At 38.0% G+C, this 24798-nt stretch overlaps 1 pseudogene; it reads left to right on the top strand.

Moving 5' to 3' along the window:
* Positions 1 to 496: 496 nt before the first annotated feature.
* Positions 497 to 2712, top strand: LOC141581163 (keratin, type II cytoskeletal 8 pseudogene; annotated as a pseudogene).
* Positions 2713 to 24798: the final 22086 nt, after the last annotated feature.

Raw genomic sequence — 24798 nt, 5'->3', positions numbered from 1 at the left:
GAACACTTCAGCCACAGAAAAGAATGAGATCCTGTCATCTGCAGCAACATGGATGGAACTGGAGGACATAATAATAAGATAAATAGGCCAGGCACAGAAAGATAAACTTCATATGTTCTTATTTATACGTGGTAGCTAAAAATTAGAACTATTGAATTCATGAGACAGAGGGTAGAATGATAGTTGCCAGGGGCTGAGAAGGGAAATAGGAGGTAGGGGGAGTGGGAATGGTTAGTGGGTCCAAAATACAGTTAGATAGAATGAATGGGACTGAGCATGTTACAGCACAGCAGGGTGACTGCAGCCAACAATAATATATTGTACATTGAAAAATAACTACGTGAACATCATTGGATTGTTCATTTTGAATGATGTGATAGCTTGAGGTGACAGATACTCCATTTACCCTAATGTGATTGCATGCTTTTATGTACCCTTATGAATTGCATGCATGTATCAAAATATCTCACGTACCCCATAAACATATAAGCCTACGATGTACCCACAAAAGAAAGATCTAGCTTTGCCAGTTAGGTCACATAAAAACACTTTTGATAAACTGAATAAGGCAAATATGGAGCTGTAACACTTTGTAATAAGATACATTTTATTATATTAAACAAAAACCGCACAAGTTTCATGAAATTAAACATTTTTATTTTCTCAAACTTTTCTTAGTATATAAAAATAAGCAATGTGCCTCTAAATAAATGGGTAACTAGTACATTTAATAGTACAATAGTACTATTAATAGTACAATAGTATTAATAGTACAGTACTATTAATAGTACAGTAGTACTATTAACAGTACAATAGTATTTTTCTACCATAGTACAATAGTATTTTTCTAATTTTGGGAAACAACTATTTGGTATATATTTCAAAAATAGAAAACTGACTCTGATAACTAGCAATAAATCACCTTGTACATAAAACGTTTTCCAGTTCACTGCTCTTAAAAGGGCAAAATTGAAAAAATAAAATCCAATACACTTGTTAGCTGATATATTATTAAAATAATTTTATTTTTAAATTGACAACAATTGTATATATTTATGGTATATAACATTATGTTTGAAGTATGAATGCATTGTGGAATGGTGAAATGAAGCTATTATAATTCACACATGCATTGCCTCACATATTTGTTTGTGGTAAGAATACTTGAAATCTCTTAGCAACTTTCAAATATATAATACATTTATTAAAATAATCTTAAATTATCAGTTTTTCATTTTGACATTTAAATTGAAAGACCATCAAAGAATTGACTGCCATTGCTACAACAAAATTTCCTTTTCCATCTATTTATTTGCACAGGCAATGAATATTTCAGCACTTCCATCTATAAAACTTCTTCAGGTTGAAACTATGTCAAGTTCAGATTGAATTCTGTTTCTCTTTAGCAAAAAGTTCTAGTTATCCACAGAGATATACACTATCTTTAAAGCCTATTAATTTTATTAAAAGTTGCATTTCCATTAAAAATTTACTCATTTAATAACATATTTATTTTTAAACTTGAATTAAAACATTCACATTTAAATATTAATATTATCATTCATAGCAAGTACTTATATTTCATTTTAATCCTTTTGTGCTAGTCAACATTCAGTCCAGAAAAAAGCTTAACACTATGTCTAATGCATGAGGCAGTTTATATAAAATTTTAATATCAAATAAATATTTGAAAATATTCATATTCAGGTTGAAAACATGAATTTACGCACATTTTTGTTGAATAGAAGTATAATACAGTGTTCAATAAAGATTTTAAAGCTTAAAAATATATTACATTATGATAAAACGTAAATATGAACTTAAGGCAAAAAAGGGAAGAAGTTAAATTTCCACATGTAAAACCAAAGCTTGTTCATGTATTTGTTAATTAGGTGAAAGTAGGGATCAAATTGTCATATATTTGTATTCCGATTAATACATTTATGCAAGTTAAGTAAACAGCATTTTCTGGTTGTTGTTGTTGTTTATAGAGATGGGGTCTTGCTATGTTGCCCAGGCTGGTCTCAAACTCCTGGGATCAAGAGATTTTATTGAACGAGTGGGCCCAGTGCCCGCTCGAGCTCCTCGAGCTTCTCCCGAGTGAGCAGCACTGGCTTCCACAGTGTCCTGGGTGCAGGCTATGCTGGGGCCAGCAGCGTAGGCATGGGAGGCATCACCGCCGTCGCCATCACCCAGAGCCTGCTGAACTCCATTAAGCTGGACGTGGTCCCCAACATCCAGGCTGTGCATACCCAGGACAAGGAGCAGATCAAGAGCCTCAACAACAAGTTTGCTTCCTTCATCGACAAGGTGCGGTTCCTGGCGCAGCAGAACAAGATGTTAGAGACCAAGTGGAGTCTCCTGCAGCAGCAGAAAATGGCTAGAAGCAACATGGACAACATGTTTGAGAGCTACATCAACTACCTGAGGAGGTAGCTGGAGACTCTGGGCCAGGAGAAGCTGAAGCTGGAGGCGGAGCTTGGCAACATGCAGGGGTTGGTGGAGGACTTCAAGAACAAGTATGAGGAAGAGATCAGTAAGCGTACAGAGATGGAGAATGAATTTGTCCTCATCAAGAAGGATGTGGATGAAGCTTACATGAACAAGGTAGAGCTGGAGTCTCGCCTGGAAGGACTGACTGACGAGATCAGAGATTTCATCACCACCAAACCTGCTCTACAAGAACTCCTGAAAGAGGCTCTACACATATAAAGGAACAACCAGTACCAGCCACTCAAAAAACACACCAAATGGTAAAAGAGCATCAACACAATCAAGAATCTGCAGCAACTAACCAACAAAACAGACAGGTAGCATCAAAATGACAGTATCAAATTCACACATAACAATACTATCCCTAAATGTAAATGGACTAAATGCCCCAATCAAAAGACACAGACTGGCAAATTGGATAAAAAGCCAAAACCCATCAGTGTGCTGTATCCAGGAAATCCATCTTACATGCAAGGATACACAAAGGCTCAAAATAAAGGGATGGAGGAAGATCTACCAAGCAAATGGAGAGCAAAAAAAAGCAGGAGTTGCAATTCTCATCTCTGATAAAATAGATTTTAAAGCAACAAAGATCAAAAGAGACAAAGAAGAACATTACATAATGGTAAAAGGATCAATGCAACAAGATGAGCTAATGATCCTAAATATATACGCACCCAATACAGGAGCACCCAGACACATAAGGCAAGTTCTTAATGACTTACAAAGAGACTTAGACTCCCACACAATAATAGTGGGAGACTTTAACACCCCATTGTCAATATTAGACAGATCAACCAGACAGAAAATCAACAAGGATAGCCAGGACCTGAACTCAGATCTGGAACAAGCAAACCTTATAGACATTTACAGAACTCTCCACCCCAAATCCACAGAATATACATTCTTCTCAGCACCACATCACACCTACTCTAAAATTGACCACATAATTGGTAATAAATCACACCTCAGCAAATGCAAAAGAACGGAAATCATAACAAACAGTCTCTCAGACCACAGTGCAATCGAGTTAGAACTCAGAATGCAGAAACTAACTCAGAACCGCACAGCTTCATGGAAACTGAACAACTTGCTCTTGAATGTTGACTGGATAAACAATGAAATGAAGGCAGAAATAAAGATGTTCTTCGAAACCAATGAGAACGAAGACACAACATACCAGAATCTCTGGGACACATTTAAAGCAGTCTCTAGAGGAAAATATATAGCAATGAGTGCCCACATGAGAAGAAAGGAAAGATCTAAAATTGACACCCTATCATCAAAATTGAAAGAGCTAGAGGAGCAAGATCAAAAAAACTCAAAACCTAGCAGAAGACAGGAAATAACTAAGATCAGAACAGAACTGAAGGAAATAGAGACACAAAAAACTCTTCAAAAAGTCAATAAATCCAGGAGCTGGTTTTTCGAAAAGAGCAACAAAATAGACAGACCACTAGCCAGATTAATAAAAAAGAAAAGAGAGAATAACCAAATTGATGCAATAAAAAACGATAAAGGGGATATCACCACAGATTCCACAGAAATCCAAACCATCATCAGAGATTATTACAAACAACTCTATACACATAAACTAGCAAACCTGGCAGAAATGGATAAATTCCTGGACACCTGCATCCTCCCAAGCCTAAATGCAGAAGAAGCTGAAACCCTGAATAGACCAATAACAGGGTCTGAAGTCGAGGCAGCAATAAAGAGCCTACCACCCCAAAAAAGCCCAGGTCCGGATGGGTTCACAGCTGAATTCTACCAGACATACAAAGAGGAGCCAATACCATTCTTTCTGAAACGATTCCAGACAATCCAAAAAGAGGGAATCCTTCCCAAATCATTTTATGAGACAAATATCATCCTGATACCAAAACCTGGCAGAGACTCAACAAGAAAAGAAAATTTCAGGCCAAAATCCATGATGAACATAGATGCAAAAATCTTCAATAAAATACCGGCAAACCGATTGCAACAGCATATAAAAAAGATCATCCACCATGATCAAGTAGGATTCATCCCGGGGATGCAAGGCTGGTTCAACATATGCAAGTCCATAAACATAATTCACCACATAAACAGAACCAAAGACAAAAACCACATGATTATCTCAATTGATGCAGAGAAGGCCTTTGACAAAATTCAACAGCCCTTTATGCTAAAAACCCTCAATAAACTAGGTATTGACGGAACGTATCTCAAAACAATAAAAGCTATTTACGACAAACCAACAGCCAATATCATACTGAATGGGCAAAAACTGGAAGCACTCCCTTTGAAATCTGGCACTAGACAAGGACGCCCTCTCTCACCACTCCTATTCAATATAGTACTGGAAGTTCTAGCCAGAGCAATCAGGCAAGAAAAAGAAATAAAGGGTATTCAAATTGGAAAGGAGGAAATCAAATTGTCTCTATTTGCAGATGACATGATTGTATATCTAGAAGATCCCATTATCTCAGCCCAAAATCTCCTGAAACTGATAAACAACTTCAGCAAAGTCTCAGGATACAAAATCAACGTGCAAAAATCACAAGCATTCCTATACACCAGTAACAGACTTAAAGAGAGCCAAATCAAGAACGAACTGCCATTCACAATTGCTACAAAGAGAATAAAATACCGAGGAATACAACTAACAAGGAACGTAAAGGACCTCTTCAAGGAGAACTACAAGCCACTGCTCAACAAAATAAGAGCGGACACAAACAGATGGATAAACATTCCATGTTCATGGTTCGGAAGAATCAACATCATGAAAATGGCCATACTACCCAAAGTAATTTACAAATTCAACGCTATTCCCATCAAGCTACCAATGACCTTCTTTACAGAACTGGAAAAAAACACCTTAAACTTCATATGGAGCCAAAAGAGAGCCCGCATAGCCAAGTCAATTCTAAGCAAAAAGAACAAAGCAGGAGGCATCACACTACCGGTCTTCAAACTATACTACAAGGCTACAGTAATCAAAACAGCATGGTACTGGTACCAAAACAGAGATATAGACCAATGGAACAGAACAGAAGCCTCAGAGGAAATACAACATACCCACAACCATCCGATCTTTGACAATCTGACAAAAACAAGCAATGGGGAAAGGATTCCCTGTTTAATAAATGGTGTTGGGAAAACTGGCTAGCCATGTGCAGAAAGCAGAAACAGGACCCCTTCCTGACACCTTACACCAAAGTTAACTCCGGATGGATTAAAGACTCAAACATCAGACCTAACACCATAAAAACCCTAGAAGAAAATCTAGGCAAAACCATTCGGGACATAGGCGTAGGCAAGGACTTCATGACCAAAACGCCAAAAGCAATGGCAACAAAAGCCAAAATAGACAAATGGGACCTAATTAAACTCCACAGCTTCTGCACGGCAAAAGAAACAGTCAGTAGAGTGAATCGGCAACCAACAGAATGGGAAAAAATTTTTGCAGTCTACCCATCTGACAACGGGCTGATATCCAGAATTTACAAAGAACTAAAACAGATCTACAAGAAAAAAACAAAGAAGCCCATTCAAAAATGGGTGAAGGATATGAACAGATAGTTTACAAAAGAAGACATACAGGAGGCCAACAAACATATGAAAAAATGCTCATCATCACTGGTCATTAGAGAAATGCAAATCAAAACCACATTGAGATACCATCTCACACCAGTTAGAATGGCGATCATTAAAAAATCTGGAGACAACAGATGCTGGAGAGGATGTGGAGAAATAGGAACACTTTTACACTGTTGGTGGGAATGTAAATTAATTCAACCACTGTGGAAGACAGTGTGACGATTCCTCAATGACCTAAAAATAGAAATCCCATTTGACCCAGCAATCCCATTACCGGGTATATATCCAAAGGATTATAAATCATTCTACTATAAGGACACACGCACACGAATGTTCATTGCAGCACTGTTTACAATAGCAAAGACCTGGAACCAACCCAAATGCCCAACGATGATAGACTGGATAGGGAAAATGTGGTACATATACACCATGGAATATTACGCAGCCATCAAAAACGATGAGTTCACATCCTTTGTAGGGACATGGATGAACCTGGAAACCATAATTCTCAGCAAACTGACACAAGAGCAGAAAAATCAAACACCGCATGTTCTCACTCATAGGTGGGTGTTGAACAATGAGAACACATGGATACAGGGAGGGGAGCACTACACACTGGGGTGCATTGGGGGGAAATGGGGGAGGGACGGGCGTGGGGAGGTGGAAAGAGATAGCATGGGGAGAAATGACAGATACAGGCGAGGGGATGGAGGGCAGCAAACCACACTGCCATGTGTGTATCTATGCAACAATCTTGCATGTTCTTCACATGTACCCCAAAACCTAAAATGCAATAAAAAAAAAAAAAGAAAAGAAAAACTACCTATTGGGTGCTATGTTCACTATTTAGATGATGGGTTCAACAGAAGCCTGAACCCCAGTATTACACAATATATCTGTATAACAAACCCACAGAGATACCCCTGAGTATAAAATAATTTTTTTAAAATGTCAAAAAAAAGATTTTATTAAAACTAAAAAAATTTTCATTAAAAGAGATTAAAAAGTAAAGGTACAGCTTGGAGAAAAGTATGTATGTGTGTGTATATTCTCTGATATATAGATATTTGACATAGCTATAGCTAGTCTACATTTAAAAAAATATGGCTAACAGGCTGGGTTCAGTGGCTCATGCCTATAATCCCAGCACTTTGGGAGGCTGAAGTGGTGGATCATCTGAGGTCAGGAGTTCAAGACCAGCCTGGGCAACATGGTGAAACACTGTCTCTACTAAAAATACAAAAATTGGCCTAGTGTGGTGGCAGGTGCCTGTAATCCCAGCTACTCGGGAGATTGAGGCATAAGAATCACTTGAACCTGGGAGGCAGAGGTTGCAGTATGCTGAGATTGTGCCATTAAACTCCAGCCGTGGCAACAGAGTGAGACTCTCTCTCTCTCAAAACAAAACAAAACAAAACAAAAACCACAATGGCTAACATATATATATATCTTCATCTGACATATACCCAACATATATATTTTGCTATCTTACAGATGGCTCATATTCAAAATGTTTAAAAATCTACTAAGCAATAAAAAAGCAACTCAATAAAAAGTGCTCAACATTATTAGTCAGCAGGGTAATACGAATTAAAACAAAAAAAAATTCTTACAGTATATTTTTCATAAGACTAAAATTATAAAAAGATTGATAATACCAAGTGTTGGCAAGGATTCAGAACAACTGGAACTCTTCCACATTTTGAGTGGAAATGTAACATGGTACAACCACCTGGAAAAGATCTTTGGCAGTATTTATGGAAGTGTAGCATGCACAATACCTCACAATATGAAAAATTCCAATTCTAGGTGTACACCCAAGAGAGAGGAGTATATATATCCACCAAAAGACATATACGAGAATGTTCATAGCAACTCCATACATAAGAGCCAAAACCTGACACCAAACGTCCATCCATAGAAACTTATATAAATAAATTTGAATATATTCATATAACAGAATACTACTCAGCAACATAAAGAATGTACCCTTGCTATAGGCAACAACATGGATGAATCTCGTAGAAATAATATTGAGCAAAAGGATGTAGTCACAAGAGTATATTCTGTATGATTCTATTCAAACAAACCTGAAGAATAGGGAAATTTAATCTACAGTGATAGAAATACTAATAGTCATTGTCTGTAGAGAGAGTATTCACTGGGCGGAGGAATAAGGGAACCTTTTTGAGTGATGGAAATGTTCTAATCTAGATCCAAGTGGTGGTTACTTGAGTGTATATATATGTGAGAATATATTAAACTCTTTTCTTAATATTTATATACTTTACAGTATATAAGTAATAATTCAGTTAAAAGGTTAAAAAATTATCAAGTATAATTTCTTGTTTTCCTCTTTTCTGTCACAAAGTTAACATTTTCCACATTCCCAAATTACCATACAGAGGTACACTATTTAAGATGACAGAAGATCTCAGTTCATAATGGCAGATACGTTCTAAAAGTCACAGCCTCTTAAACATAGAAAAGGCCTAATATAAAAGGGTAATATCATATAAGTACAATAGGACATAAATCAGTGAAGAGGAATCCTTGGTCCATCGTACATAGACAGTGGTACATACACAATTTTACATTCACAGGTTTAGCAGTAATTCATTCCAAATGAGGTACAGTGAGGAGGAAAGATAAGGGAAAAGTCCAGATCCGCCAATTAGGGTTCAGAGAGGAGTCTATTTTGGGGATTGTTTCTTTAATGATTAGGCTCACCCCAGTCTGTGGGGAGAGGCCAGTGAAATGCAGAGAATTAACGTCCTTCCTATTCTTATTCGGGTTTGGAATTCTTAGAATGATCATCTGGGACTTAGAACAGGCTGAGGCCATTTCTGTGATCCCCAGCTGAATTGCACGGACTTTGAAGAGAATGAGGACCTACAACTTCCTAGACCAGGGTTACTTCCAAGCAGAGATAGAGATGACCGAACCAGGCACAATATATTCATATTGAATCTCAGAATTTATTATCTACGCTTAGCCAGAGTCTCCAACATCCCATAGGCACTTGAGCATGCAGGCTTTATTTTACCTTTTTAACCTGTAACTTCACTTCTTTTCTTCATGATTTAATCTCTGTCTGTAGCACCAACACCACCCAGACTAACCTCCCTTAACTAGACCATGCGTTGCTCACTTATAATTACTGTTTGCTTAGTTTGCATATATCTTCTTTATTTTAATGTCCTTAGCATGGGGAAGAGGCCTCTGGAAAGGCAACTAGGAATGCAATATTTTTAACTCAACCTTTACTAAAACCTGAATCTATTTGGGTACTTGGCTCACCTTATTTCTGTGATTCGAAGAAAGTAAATATTCAAGAATTTCTTTTCCTGGTGTTCTCCGTTTCTCTCCCAGCGCTAGTAACCTACTTAGGCTTCCCTGAAGTCATACATTTTCTTTCTAGTCATTAACCCTGACACAATATCCTCTCTTCTGACCAAGACTACCAGTTCAGCAAAGGGATATGCAGCGGCCTCTCTCAGGGCTAAGAACTCTGACTAGTGCACAGCACTGAATTAATTGCACAGTTCACTTCTGACCAGTTCTTAACAAGATAAGACTGCAGACCCAGGAGGGAGAGAAACAAGAAAGAAGATTAAAAAATGTTATTCACCAATTATGTAAGAATCATATGTTAAATGTATCAGTTACTTTCTAGGAATCCTTTTACAAAACAAAATTTTTTACACACACACATAGATATACACACATACATACGTATATACTTATATACACACACAGATATACACATACACACATAGATATAATCCCTCTCTAATTCATCTTTTATATGATGTTTTCCAATTTCATGACTCATCTTTACAGCTGATACATTATATATAGAACTCACAATACCATAATGGCCAACTTTCTACTTTAAGACAGAGTTAAAAGTATTTCCTCTCTAATCTGTACCAAAAAAACACGCAGTATCTGTAATTTTAAAAAATTTTGCCATTTGAGTCTTCGTTGCAACTTACACAGTGCCTCAGAATCCCTAAAGAGGATCTGATTTCCCTGAGATTTATTTTAACATAAAACCCTAGAATCAGATAATCCCCACCCAGATGCTACCATGCTGCTGCCTTGGGGTTTGGGATTTAGCCTTGGGGGCTGTGGCAATATTCTAATTTCCAGAAATACATGTTGGCAACCAAAAATTTCCTGGACTTACAGTTAATTATCATGCTTTTCTTTATATTGAGTCTTTATCCATGTGTTAATTATTTCTTTGCTGGGTTAAGGAGGGGCTAGATTCTTGTGAAAAGGAAAAGGTGCCAGAAGATAGATGAAAACATTTAGGGAGATTAGGTGAAGATAAAGAATATTAATAGGTTCTGTGTTTATTTTTCTTGTCTTTTCCTTCTCTCGACTTGGCTAATCAAATTAATGTTGTCCAAATTTAGATCAAAAACAAGTTTAATTAAAATGGAGATCAAAGAAGTTAATAATACAATGATTTTTTTAATCTAAAATTCTCTGTGTTCTATGCCCACCAATTCACTTACTAAACCATATTTTAGAAATATATCTAAAAGAGGCCCAAGAATTACTGCCTTCCTGAATTTCAGCACAAAACGCCACTCTTCTGTATCTGATGTTGGGAGTGACAAACGTTTGCTACTCCCAGGAAAATGTGGTCTTGGAATATAAACTGAACTACAGAGAGGTTAAAAAAATGACAGGTGCCAAAAAAGAAAAAAAAAAAAAAAAAAAAAAAAGAAAGAAAGAAAAATGAGTAAGTGGGAAAATAGCACTATGGAAGAAAAGCTAAAAAATAAATATGGTATCACTAAAATAAATGTAATAGTTTCAAAGTAGCTTTCAAAAGTATTTACTTGAAATAGCCAGGTGTGGTGGCTTATACCTATAATCCCAGCTACTTGGAAGGCTGAGGTAGGAGAATTGCTTGAACCCAGTAGGTGGAGGCCGCAGTGAGCCGAGATCAGGCTACTGCACTGCAGCCTAAGTGACAGAGTAAGACTCCATCTCAAAAAATACATAATAAATAAATAAACAAATAAAAGTATTTAGTTGAAATTAACCTATGTTTATTCATTATTAAAAATAAGTTATCATTAGTGTTAAAAAGAACTATATATTGGCCGGGCATGGTGGCTCATGCTTGTAATCCCAGCACTTTGGGAGGCCGAGGTCGGTGGATCATGAGGTCAAGAGATCGAGACCATACTGGTCAACATGGTGAAACCCCATCTCTACTTAAAAAAATACAAAAATTAGCCAGGCATGGTGGCGCACGCCTGTAGTCCCAGCTACTCAGGAGGCTGAGGCAGGAGAATTGCTTGAACCTGGGAGTCAGAGGTTGCGGTGAGCCGAGATCGCACCATTGCACTCCAGCCTGGGTAACAAGAGCAGAACTCCGTCTCAAAATAAATAAATAAATGAAATAAAAAGAACTATATATTAAAATGAAATAGGGATTTCATTAAGAAATAAACATTTAAGTAGAGCTTAAAATAGCTGATTATTAAAGGATCACGTTTGATATTGTTTTATTTCCTATGGCTGCTGTAACGCATTACCACAAACTCAGTGGCTTAAAACAACACAAATGTGTTATCTCATAGTTCTGGAGGTCAGAAATCTGAAATGAGTTTATAGGGCCAAAATCAAGATTTGCAAGGCTATGTGTCTTCTGGAGGCTCTTGGGGAGATTATGTTCCCTTGCTGATGACCCTTACAGGAAGAAGCTGTTCCCTTTCTTTTCCAGCTTCTAGAGGCCACCCAAATTCCTTGGCTCATGGCCCCTTTCTCTGCCTTCAAAGCCATTGGTGTAGAATCTTCTAACCTCTTTCTCTGTCTGTGTGACCTCTGCTTTTCTGTCATTGCATCTCCTTCTCTGTCCCTGATGTTCCTGCTGCCTATTATAAGGACTCTTTTAATTAGATTATCCCCACCTGGCTAATCCAGGATAACCTCCCATTTGCAAGACAATTTAATCACATCTGCAAAGTCTCTTTTGCCATGCAAGGTAACACATTTACAAATTCCAGGGGTTAGGACGTGGACACCTAAGGGAAGATGGGGGAGATATTATTTTCCCACCATAGGTATATTCATATTCTTAAATGAAATACAGTACGTTTTTATTAAACACTGTACATTTGAAAAACACTTAATTTTACATTTGTCGGATAATTAGTAGGATCCCAACATAGTTTTAAAAACAGATTATACCATAAAATTACACATGCTCTATGACATAACCATTCTACTCCTAGATATATAGCCAACACATTATATATGTTATGTTCATCAAAATTATGAACTCCAATGTTTAGAGCAGCATTGCTCAAATACCTCCAAACTAGAAGCTATCTGAATTCCCAAGAACAATTGACAAATAAATAAGTTGTGGCATATTCATATATGGGAATCTTATGTAGCAATGAAAAATACCCAAATCTACACATAATATTATGAATGCATCTTAGAAACATAAGGTTGAGTAAAAGAATCCAAACACAAGAAATTAAATAGTTCAAAAACTGGGAAATTATTCAAAAGGGTGATTATCCTTAGTAGGAAGTAGTGATTATAAGGTGGCATAGCGGGAACTACTGAAGTTCTAATAATATCCTATTTCTTAATCAGGATGCAGGTAAACTGGATGTGTTCACTTCAGAAAGGTTGCAGAGATGTACACCTATGATTGATGCATTGCTCTGTAGCTGCGTTTTATTTCAATACAGTTTAATAATGTAAAAAGTATTGCTCTTATTTTTTCTTTTCTTTTTTTTTTTTTTGTTTTGATTTTTGAGACAAAGTCTTGCTCTTGTTGCCCAGGCCAGAGGGCAATGGTGTGATTCCAGCCCACTGCAACCTCTACCTCTCTGGTTCAAGCAATTCTCCTGCCTCAGCCTCCTCAGTAGCTGGGATTACAGGTACCTGCCACCAAGCTGGGCTAATTTTTATATTTTTAGTAGAGATAGGGTTTCACTATGTTGGCCAGGCTGGTCTTGAACTCCTGACCTCAGGTAATCCACCCGCCTCGGCCTCCCAAAGTGTTGGGATTACAGGCATGAGCCACCATGCCCAGCCACTTTTATTTTTCTTAAAATATAAATAAACACAAATAGAGTCTTCTTTCAAGTTGTAAAACTTAATGCCACGTTATTGCTAAGATTTTTTAATGCTGTTTTTAGATGTTCAAGTTATGTACAGTGTACCAAGAAAAATAAGCAAGTTAGCACTCACGGTTTCATAGTTGTCATAAATAAGGCTGCCACTGAAATTCCCATACAGGGCATTTATAAAAAGTCTAAGAAATATTTGCTAATATTTTTGAATATTAGCAAATAAAATTGGAAAATAAGGTTCTCTTGATCTGATGCAGATATTAACAATTGTAATATTAGTATTAGTTCAGCAAAACCAAGCAAACAGTTTTTAGACAACAATATCCAAAAGGATTTGATAGTCTATTTATTGAGCAAATAATTAACAAGGATATTCAGGACTGGAACTCAGCTCTGGACCAAGCAAACCTAATGGACATATACAGAATTCTCGATCCCAAATCAACAGAATATACATTCTTCTTAGCAGCACATCGCACTTATTCTAAAATTGACCACACAATTGGAAGCAAAACACTCCTCAGCAAATGCAAAAGAATGGAAATCATAGTCTCTCAGACCACAGTGCAATTAAATTACAACTCAGGATTAAGAAACTCACTCAAAACTCCACAACTACATGGAAACTAAACAACCTGCTCCTGAATGACTATTGGGTAAATAATGAAATCTATAAATGTAATCCATCACATAAACAAAACCAAAGACAAACACCACATGATAATCTCAATAGATGCAGAGAAGGCCTTTCACAAAATTCAACAGCACTTTATGCTAAAATCTCTCAATAAACTAGGTATTGATGGAACATATCTCAAAATAACAAAAGCTATTTATGACAAACCCACAGCCTATATCATACTGAATGGGAAAAAAAAAAAAAAAAACTGGAAGCATTCCTTTTGAAATCTGGCACTAGACTAGGATGCCCTCTCTCACCACCTCTATTCAACATAGTATTGGAAGTTTTGGCCAGGGCAATCAGGCAAGAAAAAGAAATAAAGGGTATTCAATTAGGAAAAGAGGAAGTCAAAGTGTCTCTATTTGGAGATGACATGATTGTATATTTGGAAGACCCTATCATCACAGCTCAAAATCTCCTTAAGCTGATAAGCAACTTCAACAAAGTCTCAGGATACAAAATTAATGTGCAAAAATCACAAGCATTCCTATACACCAATAATAGACAAACAGCCAAATCTTGAGTGAACTCCCATTCACAATTGCTCTAAAGAGAATAAAATAAGTAGGAACACAACTAGCAAGGGATGTGATGGACCTCTTCAAGGAGAACTAAAAACCACTGCTCAAGGAAATAAGAGAGGACACAAACAGATGGAAAAACATTCCATGCTCATGGTTAGGAAGAATCAATATCGTGAAAATAGTCACACTGCCCAAAGTAATTTAGAGATTCATCGCCATCTCCATCAAGTAACCATTGACTTTCTTCACAGAATTAGAAAAAACTAGTTTAAATTTTATATGGAACCAAAAAAGAGCCTGCATAGCCAAGACAATCCTAAGCAAAAAGACAAAGCTGGAGGCAACACGCTACCTGACTTCAAAGTATAGTACAAGGCTACAGTAACAAAAACAGCATGGTATTGTTTTTGTTACCAAAACAGAGATATAGACCAATGGAACAGAACAGAGGCCTCTTAGGCAATGCCACACATCTACAACCATCCGATCTTTGACAAACCTGACAAAAGCAAGTAATGAGGAAAGGATTCCTCATTTAATAAATGTTTAATAAATGGTGTTGGGAAAACTGGCTAGCCATATGCAGAAAGCTGAAACTGAACCTCTTCCTTGTACCTTATACAAAAATTAACTCAAGATGGATTAAAGATTTAAACATAGACCTAAAACCAAAAAAATCCTAGAAGAAAACCTAGGCAATACCATTCAGGACATAGGCATCCGCAAAGACTTCAGGACTAAAACCACCAAAAGTAATGACAACAAAAGCCAAAATTGACAAATGGGATCTAATTAAACTAAAGAGCTTCTGTACAGCAAAAGAAATTATCATCAGAGTGAACAGACAAACTACAGAATGGGAGAAAATTTTTGCAATCTATCCATCTGACAAAGGGCTAATATCCAGACTCTAACAAATAACTTAAACAAATTTACAAGCAAAACACAAACAACCCCATCAAAAAGTGGGCGAAGTATATGAACAGACACTTAAAAGAAGACATTTATGTGGCCAAAAAACATGAAAAAAAGCTCATCATCACTGATCATTAGAGAAATGCAAATCAAAACCACAATGAGATACCATCTCACACCAGTTAGAATGGTGATTTCCTGACTTTTTAAACTCAGGAAACAACAGATGCTGGAGAGGATGTGGAGAAATAGGAACTCTTTTACACTGTTGGTGGGAGTGTAAATTAGTTCAACCATTGTGGAATACACTGTGGCGATTCCTCAAGGATCTTGAACCAGAAACATCATTTGACGCAGCAATCCCATCACTGGGTATATAACCAAAGGTTTATAAATCATTCTACTATAAAGACACATGCACACCTATGTTTATTGTGTTCACAATAGCAAAGACTTGGAACCAACTCAAATGACCATCAATAATAGACTGGATAAAGAAAATGTGGCACATAGACAACATGGAATACTATGCAACCATAAAAAAGGATGAGTTCATGTTCTTTGCAGGAACATGGATGGAGCTGGAAACTATCATTCTCAGGAAACATAGGAACAGAAAAATAAGCACTGCATGTTCTCACTCATAAGTGGAAGTTGAACAATGAGAACACATGGACACAGGGAAGGGAACATTACACACTGAGGCCTGTCAGGGAGTAGGTGGTTAGGGGAGGGATAGCATTAGAAGAAATACTTATTGTAGATGACAGGTTGATGGTTGTGACAAACCACCAACAAACCTGCATGTTCTACATATGTGTCCCAGAACTTACAGGATAAATTAAAAAAAAAAAAGAACTATAATTACTCTTAATAATTCCTGCTAATCAAACTGATGCCCAGTATTTTAAAAATGAGAATTCATATATTGGATTTTTAAAGATGTTCTCCTCTCCATACACTAACCTTTTCTTAGGTCAGTATAAATTAGTTGTGTATTAGTGATGCCCGTCACAAGTTGAGGCTGGTGAACTAGAAGAACTCATCCATCGCCAACGAAGTATTCCCACAACCTGGTCCTGAGAGTGGTGAAGAATTCTAACTCATAAAATTTAAAGGTTTCTGATAGTTAATTTTGATCCAGACTAGCAGAGATATCTAAAAACTACAATGGGTGGCTTTCCAAGGAAGAGAAGATTCTTGTCATCTTCTCTTCCTTGGAAAGAAGGAATGGGATGGTCCCAGAGTCATCATCCCATAGAAATCTGTCTTCATTAGTGTGAGGGCCAATCCATAGTTGGAGGATTCTGAAATTACCATCTAGTACTGGGATGAGGGAAACTGAATTCTGGTCAAACTGAGAGAATAATTGTGGTTCACAGTGAGACTACTAGACCAGAAGAGATCTGAGTTTAAATCAAAAATAAGGGAAGGAGTTATTGAAATTTGACACATAAAATAGCCATTTTATAGAGAGGTTTAAGGTCAGTTCTTCCTCTGTTGCTCAGGAGAAAATGAATATAGTGGTAATAATATTAAAAATAAAGACATATGATAGTAGCTAATATATATTGATTAATTATATAATAATAATCATAATCACTTATTGGGTGCTTTCTATATGCCAGGTACCATTCTAAGTGTTTTACTTAATTTAATCCCCCTCCAATCTATGGGGTAGACAGTGTGTATTACCCCTGTATTGTAGATGAGGAAACTGAGACATAAAGAAGATAATCAACTTACCTAAAATCAAATGGACAACAGTTAGCAGAAGTAGAATTCAAACTCAGGCATTTTGGCTCCAAAGTCTGCTTTTAACTATTGGGTTATGTGTTACTTCATTTACTTGTCACAGCAACCCTCTGGGTTAGTTACTATCATGAATCACATTTTCTAAATGAAGGAACTGAAACTTAGAAAGATTAGGTGATTTTCTCAAGATCATACAGCAGGATGCATAATCCAAAGAAAAGTTATTTTGATGACAAAGTCCACACTCTTAAGGATTACAGTGCGGCATCTTCTATGGCACATTTGATCCATGCTAATTTCAGGTGCAGGATGGAGGTACAAATACACTGATAAGACCGCTTTTCATTGTCGGCAAGGAGTAAACAGAGCCTATGGATGACATCATCGTGTGCTCTGGGCAAAGAGTAAACAGAGCCTATGGATGACACCATCATGGGCTCTGGACAAAGAGTAAACAGAGCCTGTGGATGACAGCATCGTGGGCTCTGGACATGGAGTAAACAGAGCCTGTGGATGACACCATCGTGGGCTCTGGTCAAGGACTAAACAGAGCCTGTGGATGGCACCATCGTGGGCTCTGGACAAGGAGTAAACAGAGCCTGTGGATGACACCATCGTGGGCTCTGGACAAGGAGTAAACAGAGCCTGTGGATGACACCATCGTGGGCTCTGGACAAGGAGTAAACAGAGCCTGTGGATGACACCATCGTGGGCTCTGGACAAGGAGTAAACAGAGCCTGTGGATGACACCATCGTGGGCCCTGGACAAGGAGTAAACAGAGCCTGTGGATGACATCATCGTGGGCCCTGGACAAGGACTAAACAGAGCCTGTGGATGGCACCATCGTGGGCCCTGGACAAGGACTAAACAGAGCCTGTGGATGGCACCATCGTGGGCCCTGGACAAGGAATAAACAGAGCCTGTGGATGACATCATCGTGGGCCCTGGACAAGGACTAAACAGAGCCTGTGGATGGCACAATCGTGGGCCCTGGACAAGGACTAAACAGAGCCTGTGGATGGCACCATCGTGGGCTCTGGACAAGGAGTAAACAGAGCCTGTGGATGGCACCATCGTGGGCCCTGGACAAGGACTAAACAGAGCCTGTGGATGGCACCATCGTGGGCTCTGGACAAAGAGTAAACAGAGCCTGTGGATGACACCATCGTGGGCTCTGGACAAGGACTAAACAGAGCCTGTGGATGACACCATCGTGGGCTCTGGACAAGGACTAAACAGAGCCTGTGGATGACACCATCGTGGGCTCTGGACAAGGACTAAACAGAGCCTATGGATGGCACCATCGTGGGCTCCGGACAAAGAGTAAACAGAGCCTATGGATGACATCATCGTGGGCTCTGGACAAAGCTAGGGTAGGTGGGATTTGTGTCCTTAGACAAGAATCTAAATGTTAAATTTTAATTTCTCAGCCCTACATTTTATATTACTTATTTTGGCCCAATTTTCCAATCTGTAACATTTTTAAAATCATGCTATCTTGCTGCCCTGTTTATGGAGTAGCCATTCTTTAGTCCTTTCCTTTCTTAATAAACTTGCTTTCACTTAAAAAAATCATGTTATCCTTCCAAATTTTGATCTTCTGAACATTTAACTTATCAGTGTTTTGGGATTTTCATTCAAAAACAGTCAAAGAAACAATCAGGGCTGGGCACGGTGGCTCTTCCCTGTAAACCCAGTACTTTGGGAGGCTGAGGTAGGTGGAGGAGTTTGAGATCAGCCTGGGCAACATGGCAAAACCCCTTCTCTACTAAAAATACAAAAATTAGCTAGTCATGGTGGCTCACCCTATAGTCCCAGTTACTCACAGGCACTGTGGTGGGAGCATCACTTGAGCCCAGGGAGTCAATGCTGCAGTGAGCTATGCTGCCACTGCATTCCAGCCTAGGCCAACAGGAGTGAGAATGTTTCTTTTTTTCCTCTATCTCTTTTTCTTTCTTTCTTTTTATTTTATTTTTATTTTTATTATTATTTTTTTGAGATAAGAGTCTCGCTCTGTCACCCAGGCTGGAGTGCAGTGGAGCCATCACTGCCACCTCCACCTCCCGGGTTCAAGCGATTCTCCTACCTCAGCTTCCTGAGTAGCTGGGACTACAGGCGCCCACCACCACACCCGGCTAATTTTGTATTTTTAGTAGAGATGGGGTTTCACCATATTGGCCAGGTTGGTCTCGAATTTCTGACCTTGTGATCCACCTGTCTTGGTTTCCCGAAGTGCTGGGATAACAGGTGTGAGCCACCGCGCTTGGCCAAGACCCTGTTTCAAAAAAAAAAAAAAAAAAAAAAAAAAAAGAAAGAAAGAAAAAAAAGGAAGAAGAATAAAGAAAAGAAACAACGAAAAACTTTCCCAGATATTGTAACTTTCATTAAAATTTCTATAAAATTGTTCCCAGCCTCTCTAAATTAATATGGAAGAAGTAATCCTTTTAAAATCTCTCTTCTTCAACTTCTTTCTCCACTCCTTCTCTATGGACTTCATTTTTCTTCCCATCCCCCTCTTTATGTTGCCATTTCCCCTCATCAGGTCACTGACTCCTGAAGCTGAATCCTGTGAGTCAGAGAAATGTACTTCTGGTCTTACTTCTGACTAATAACATTTCCCTGAGGAGGTAACTTCCTTCTTTCTTTTGTTTTGTTTCTTGATCTTAAAGATGGCCACAATAACACAAGATACCCTAAATATCTCAAGCAATGATATAAAAAAAAACAGAACCACTGCATTACTGAAAGCAATATTTTTCCTCGTACAATTCAGATTTAGAGTTCATCAGGTGAGCCATTATGATGCTTCCTGGGTTGCCTCTTGGGGCTATAATATTCCATTTTTAGCTGTACTTTGCCTTGCAGCAGAAGAATCATTCCATTTGATGAATGCTGGTAGAACAAGGTTCCATTCAAGTATCAGGTCAGATTCCTTCTATTTCTTTTTTCACACATAGAAATGTGGTAAAATGCACAAAATTGAATTAAATTTATTTCAATTAAATATCTTACCCAATGGCCTTTGAGTCATTGCTATACATTTTAAGCTTCTTTCTAAGGAAAATAAAATCACTTGTCAAAGGACTTCTGTTTTGGGTAAGACACCAAAGCAGTATGGGTGGAAACACACACACACACACACACACACACACACACACACACACACGGAGAGAGAGAGAGACAGAGAGCGAGAGAGAAAACAAAAAAGCCATTTACATGAATTCCTTAAGATTTATTTATACCTAAGAGATATGCTAAATTTGAGTCCTTGAAGTATTTTCTCCCTCTTCTCAAGGTAAAGCATATGCTACATGAAATTCTTCACTTTTCTTCTGTCAGTTCCCTGAATGAGAAGACTGCTATCAGTTTTCTGAGCAGCAAACGAACTAAAATAGCAATCAGAGAACTTTGGTCCTGGGGTGATATGGTTTGGTTGTGTCCATACCCAAATCTCATCTTGAACTGTAGCTCCCACAATTCCCATGTGTTGTGGGAGGGACCTGGTGAATCATGGGGGCGGTTTTCCCCATATTATTCTCTTGGTAATGAATAAGTCTCATGAAATCTGATGTTTTTATAAAGGTAGACAAGCCTTTTTCTTTGGCTCTCCTTCCTTCTTGTCTGCCACCATGTAAGATGTGACTTTTGCCTTCTGCCATGATTGTGAGGCCTCCCCAGCTATGTGGAACTGTGAGTCCATTAAACTTCTTTTTCAGCAGCATGAAAATGGACTAATACATTGGGTTTTACCTTTTGTTTTTTGTATTGTGAGGTTTTCTATCAGTCAAATAGCATACTTTCGGATTCAGGTAGCATTTGTTGAACCTCCTATGGGTCAGGCACGTTTTGTCATTTAAAACCCACAAAAGCAAGCTTAGGATCCTCTGTTACGAGGTATCAATCTCTACTGTACTGTCCCTTCTTGGCCTCATCAAAACCATAACCAACTCATTATTAATGTAATTGTTTGTTTAGTATCTATTTCCCTCCACAGGTTATAAGCTTTACAAAGACACAATCTGTGTGTAAATTTCTCCTTTCTGTAACTTCAGTGCCTAACTCAGGGCATGCAGTAAATATTGCTTGAATTAATGAGTTGACAAAAACAAAAAACCAAAAACTGAAGCTCAGAGGTTAAACTGTTCAAGACCGTACTGTTAAATGGCAGAACTGTGTCTAGAACTCAGAGCTTTACTCCAAGAGGAGTTGTCACTCTCGAGTTCTTTTCACTTCCATTTATCACTCACTTTTCGGAGATTAATTGAGAGAATACAAGAAGGAGCATGGAGGTGAAAGATGGCATCCCTGGCTTAACAAAGCAGCACAGTGGGTGCTTTATTCTCTCTGACTCCCCAGACTCCAGGTCACAAGTCCCATGTAGACTGTTATTTATTATATTTATATATTTATGTATTCATTTATCCAGGCTTGAGTGCAGTGGTATGAGCATAGCTCACTGAAACTTCAAACTCCTGGGCTAAATGATTCTCCCACCTCAGCCTCCTGAGTAGCTGGGACTATAGGCAAACACCACCCAGCTAATTTTATGTTTTGTAGAGGGACGGGGTCTCACTTTGTTGCTTAGGATGGTGTAAAACTCCTGGAGTCAGGCGATCCTGCTGCCTCAGCCTCCCAAGGCACTGGAATTACAGGCTTTAGTCATTACACCTGGCCTTTTCCAGACTTTTAAAGAATATTATTTCTGCAGAAAAAGACCTTTGGACTTGCACACGCTACTTACTATGGAATAAAGTGGAATTTGTCAGGTTCCCTACTGTACACTGCCCAAAGAAATCAATCAGGAAAATGCCAAAAGTATTTCACTTGTAATTTGTCTCTTTTCTACTGTGGGTCCTAATTACAGGAGGTTCTAGGTTAGCCTGACTTGGTACACCAAGTTTAACATCTGAAAATGGAAATGTTTAAACTATAAACATTAGTAGATTATCTAAATTTATTATGTGTTTTTATTTTAAAGCATTTCACAGAAATACATTTATAACATTTTTCAAAAGAAAATATAGTGAAAAAGAATTTAAAGTTTTATAGCACATGATAAAGTCTGAAATTGTTTTATAGTATAAAATCCTTCAAAGTCATTTATAGCACACGATAAAGTCTGAAATTGTTTTATAGTATAAAATCCTTCAAAGTCATTCAGGAATACGCATCATTTTTCCTGCAAGTGTGAGTCAGGGATAAACATTATAGTAAAAGATACTGTAGAGGAGTTTGTGGGGCAAAGCCTTCTACTTTGTTCTGGGTTAAGATTCTGAAGTATTCTCATTCTTAGCAATGATTGCCAAAATATAGGGTCATTTTCCAAGAAATTTATGTCTCTTGGACTTTCTGCCCCAGCTGGTGTGTTGATTTCACAGTGTTCCGTTCCAAAGTTCAGTTCCAGCTCATCACCAATTCAATCCTGTAGTGATCACAAAGGATGTTGGTATAGGGTCTTGAGCATGTGGAGGAGGGAAGAGGAAGGGAGGAGAAATCCATCTTCACTTTGAAAAGCCCGGTGTTGACCTGCATTTTTTAGGGTGATACAGTCATTTAGACATGCTGATTGAGTACACATCCTCCCTGCTTCTGTTTTTTTTTTTTTTTTTTTTTTTTTTTCCATACAAGAGAAGACAAGCTGTTTTTGCAATAACCTTTCTTACTTCAGCCCACACTGGTGGCTCCACTCCATGCTTTAAATCATTGTGTTCATGAGGTTTAAGGAAACCTCCTTTCAAAGCTCTTCAAATTCAGTCGCATATTGTAAATCACATGCTGGCTTTTTCAATTGCCTGGGTATTATTTTGAGGGTCTATGACTATTTTTATTTTAAGCAGCAGATTTGTGGCAAAAGTCTGCCTGAATATTCTTTATCATTTGCCAGATTTCAAATTTTAACCACAGAATTTCCATTAATCTAGTTGTAGTTTAATGGATGTGTTCTGTCTCCTGTTCACAAAATAATCACTTCATTTCACTAATTATGACATTGTCCTTCAGACAATTCTCAGGGACTTATAATGGCTCGCAATGACTCCTAATCAGGTTCAAACTTCCTATGTGTTCTTCTAAAGCCTAGCACTATGAAATCAAATGATTACCAAGCTTACCTCCCACTTCTGCAAAATACTTTCACCCTTTCAGGGCCACGGTCCTTCACATACAGCATGCTACTCCTACGTTCATGCTTTTCCCGGTAGATTCTACAGCTTCCTAGTGTGCCATCCCCGTCCTCAAGACCCACTCAGATGCCGCTACTGGGACCCATACTGGATTCCAACTCAGATTTCTCTTTCTTCTGATTCTTCTCTTTATCGTCCACACACATGTTAGCTCTCCACTGTGTATCAGCTTGGGCACCAGACAGATGTAGTTGAAGTATATGTTCTGTCCTTACCCACGTGACCTTCTTCACATTATTTCACACCACCCACTTTGCCCAGCATCTTTATCTATAAAATGAGAACAGGAATAGATTATTATGAGGATTCTATGTGTAACGGGCAAAATGCCTAGCTCATATTATGTACTAAATATGTGAATTCCATTCCTTTTTACCCTATTATTTAATTGTTTTATGTGTCTACCTCTTGGTATTTCAATAGAATTGCCCAAAGGAAGAGACTTAGATCCACTTTTTTTGCAACCTACAAAAAGCCTATTTTATATTGAGGCATATAGAACATGAGGAAAAAATAATAAACTGAGATAGAAATTGTTCTGCTGCCTAAAAACAAATAAATGAAGTGTTCAAAGCCTGTGGACACGGGGCCATGAGCCCTTATGTAGGAGAGGTCCCTAGTGAAGGTTGCTGATTCTAGTAGGGGTTGCTCAAGACTCTGGAGCCGCACTGCCTGCCTGGGTCAAGGCTGGCTCCACCACTGACTAGCTGTGTGCCCTTGGGCAACACCTCTGCGCCTGTTTCCTCTTTCGTGAAATAAGGATAATAATGATACTGATCTTATAGGTGTGTTGTAGTAAATGAATTTAGACATACATAAACATTGTGTGCCACGTAAGTGCCATATAAGTGTTTGCTGCTATTACATCATTGCTATTGTTGCTGTTGTTATTATTGGAACTGGGTAAAACGAGGCAGCTGTGGTTAATTTGAGAAGCAATGTAACATAGCGGAAAGAGAACAGCATTTAGATTCAGACAGACCTTGGTTCTGAAAGGCCTTGTTTCTTGTAAGTTAAAGTCTCCAGGTCTCTGTTTTCTAATACTTGAGGTGACACTGATCCTCATACATTTTTCTGACGATTACTTTAGTTAAGATACTAATTATAAAGTACTTAGCACAGTGACTAGTACAAAGAAAGTTCTCAAAAATGCAGCTGATATTTTTGTCATTAATATTGTTATTTTTCCTAATCTGTTATAAAATGAACTATTATTTTGTGTCCCACCAAGAACAAAAGGAAATATTGCCAACTAAATTATGATGAGCCATCAAGGTAAATTTCATTTCAGGTGAATAAAAATGTGAACAAATATTAAAATAGATGAAATGTACTAGTTTTGCTAAGTGAGGGATCCCAATACAGCCAATTTCAGAGGCGCCATGGCTTAAGTGGCTTAGGAGACAGTCTGTTCTTGTTCATAGTGAGAATCCTGTGTTCTCACTTCAGTGACACCTGAATTGTTTGTTATGTTTATTATCTTCAAGGAGGAAGGGCCCCATTAAAGGGTGAACTTGTAATAAATTGGAATTTCAAATAAACCTCA

The sequence above is a fragment of the Saimiri boliviensis genome, chromosome 14 (genome assembly GCF_048565385.1).
Source record: "Saimiri boliviensis isolate mSaiBol1 chromosome 14, mSaiBol1.pri, whole genome shotgun sequence".
NCBI lineage: Eukaryota > Metazoa > Chordata > Mammalia > Primates > Cebidae > Saimiri > Saimiri boliviensis.
Note: the sequence above shows the minus strand (reverse complement) of the source record. Positions and strands in the feature narration are given on the sequence as shown.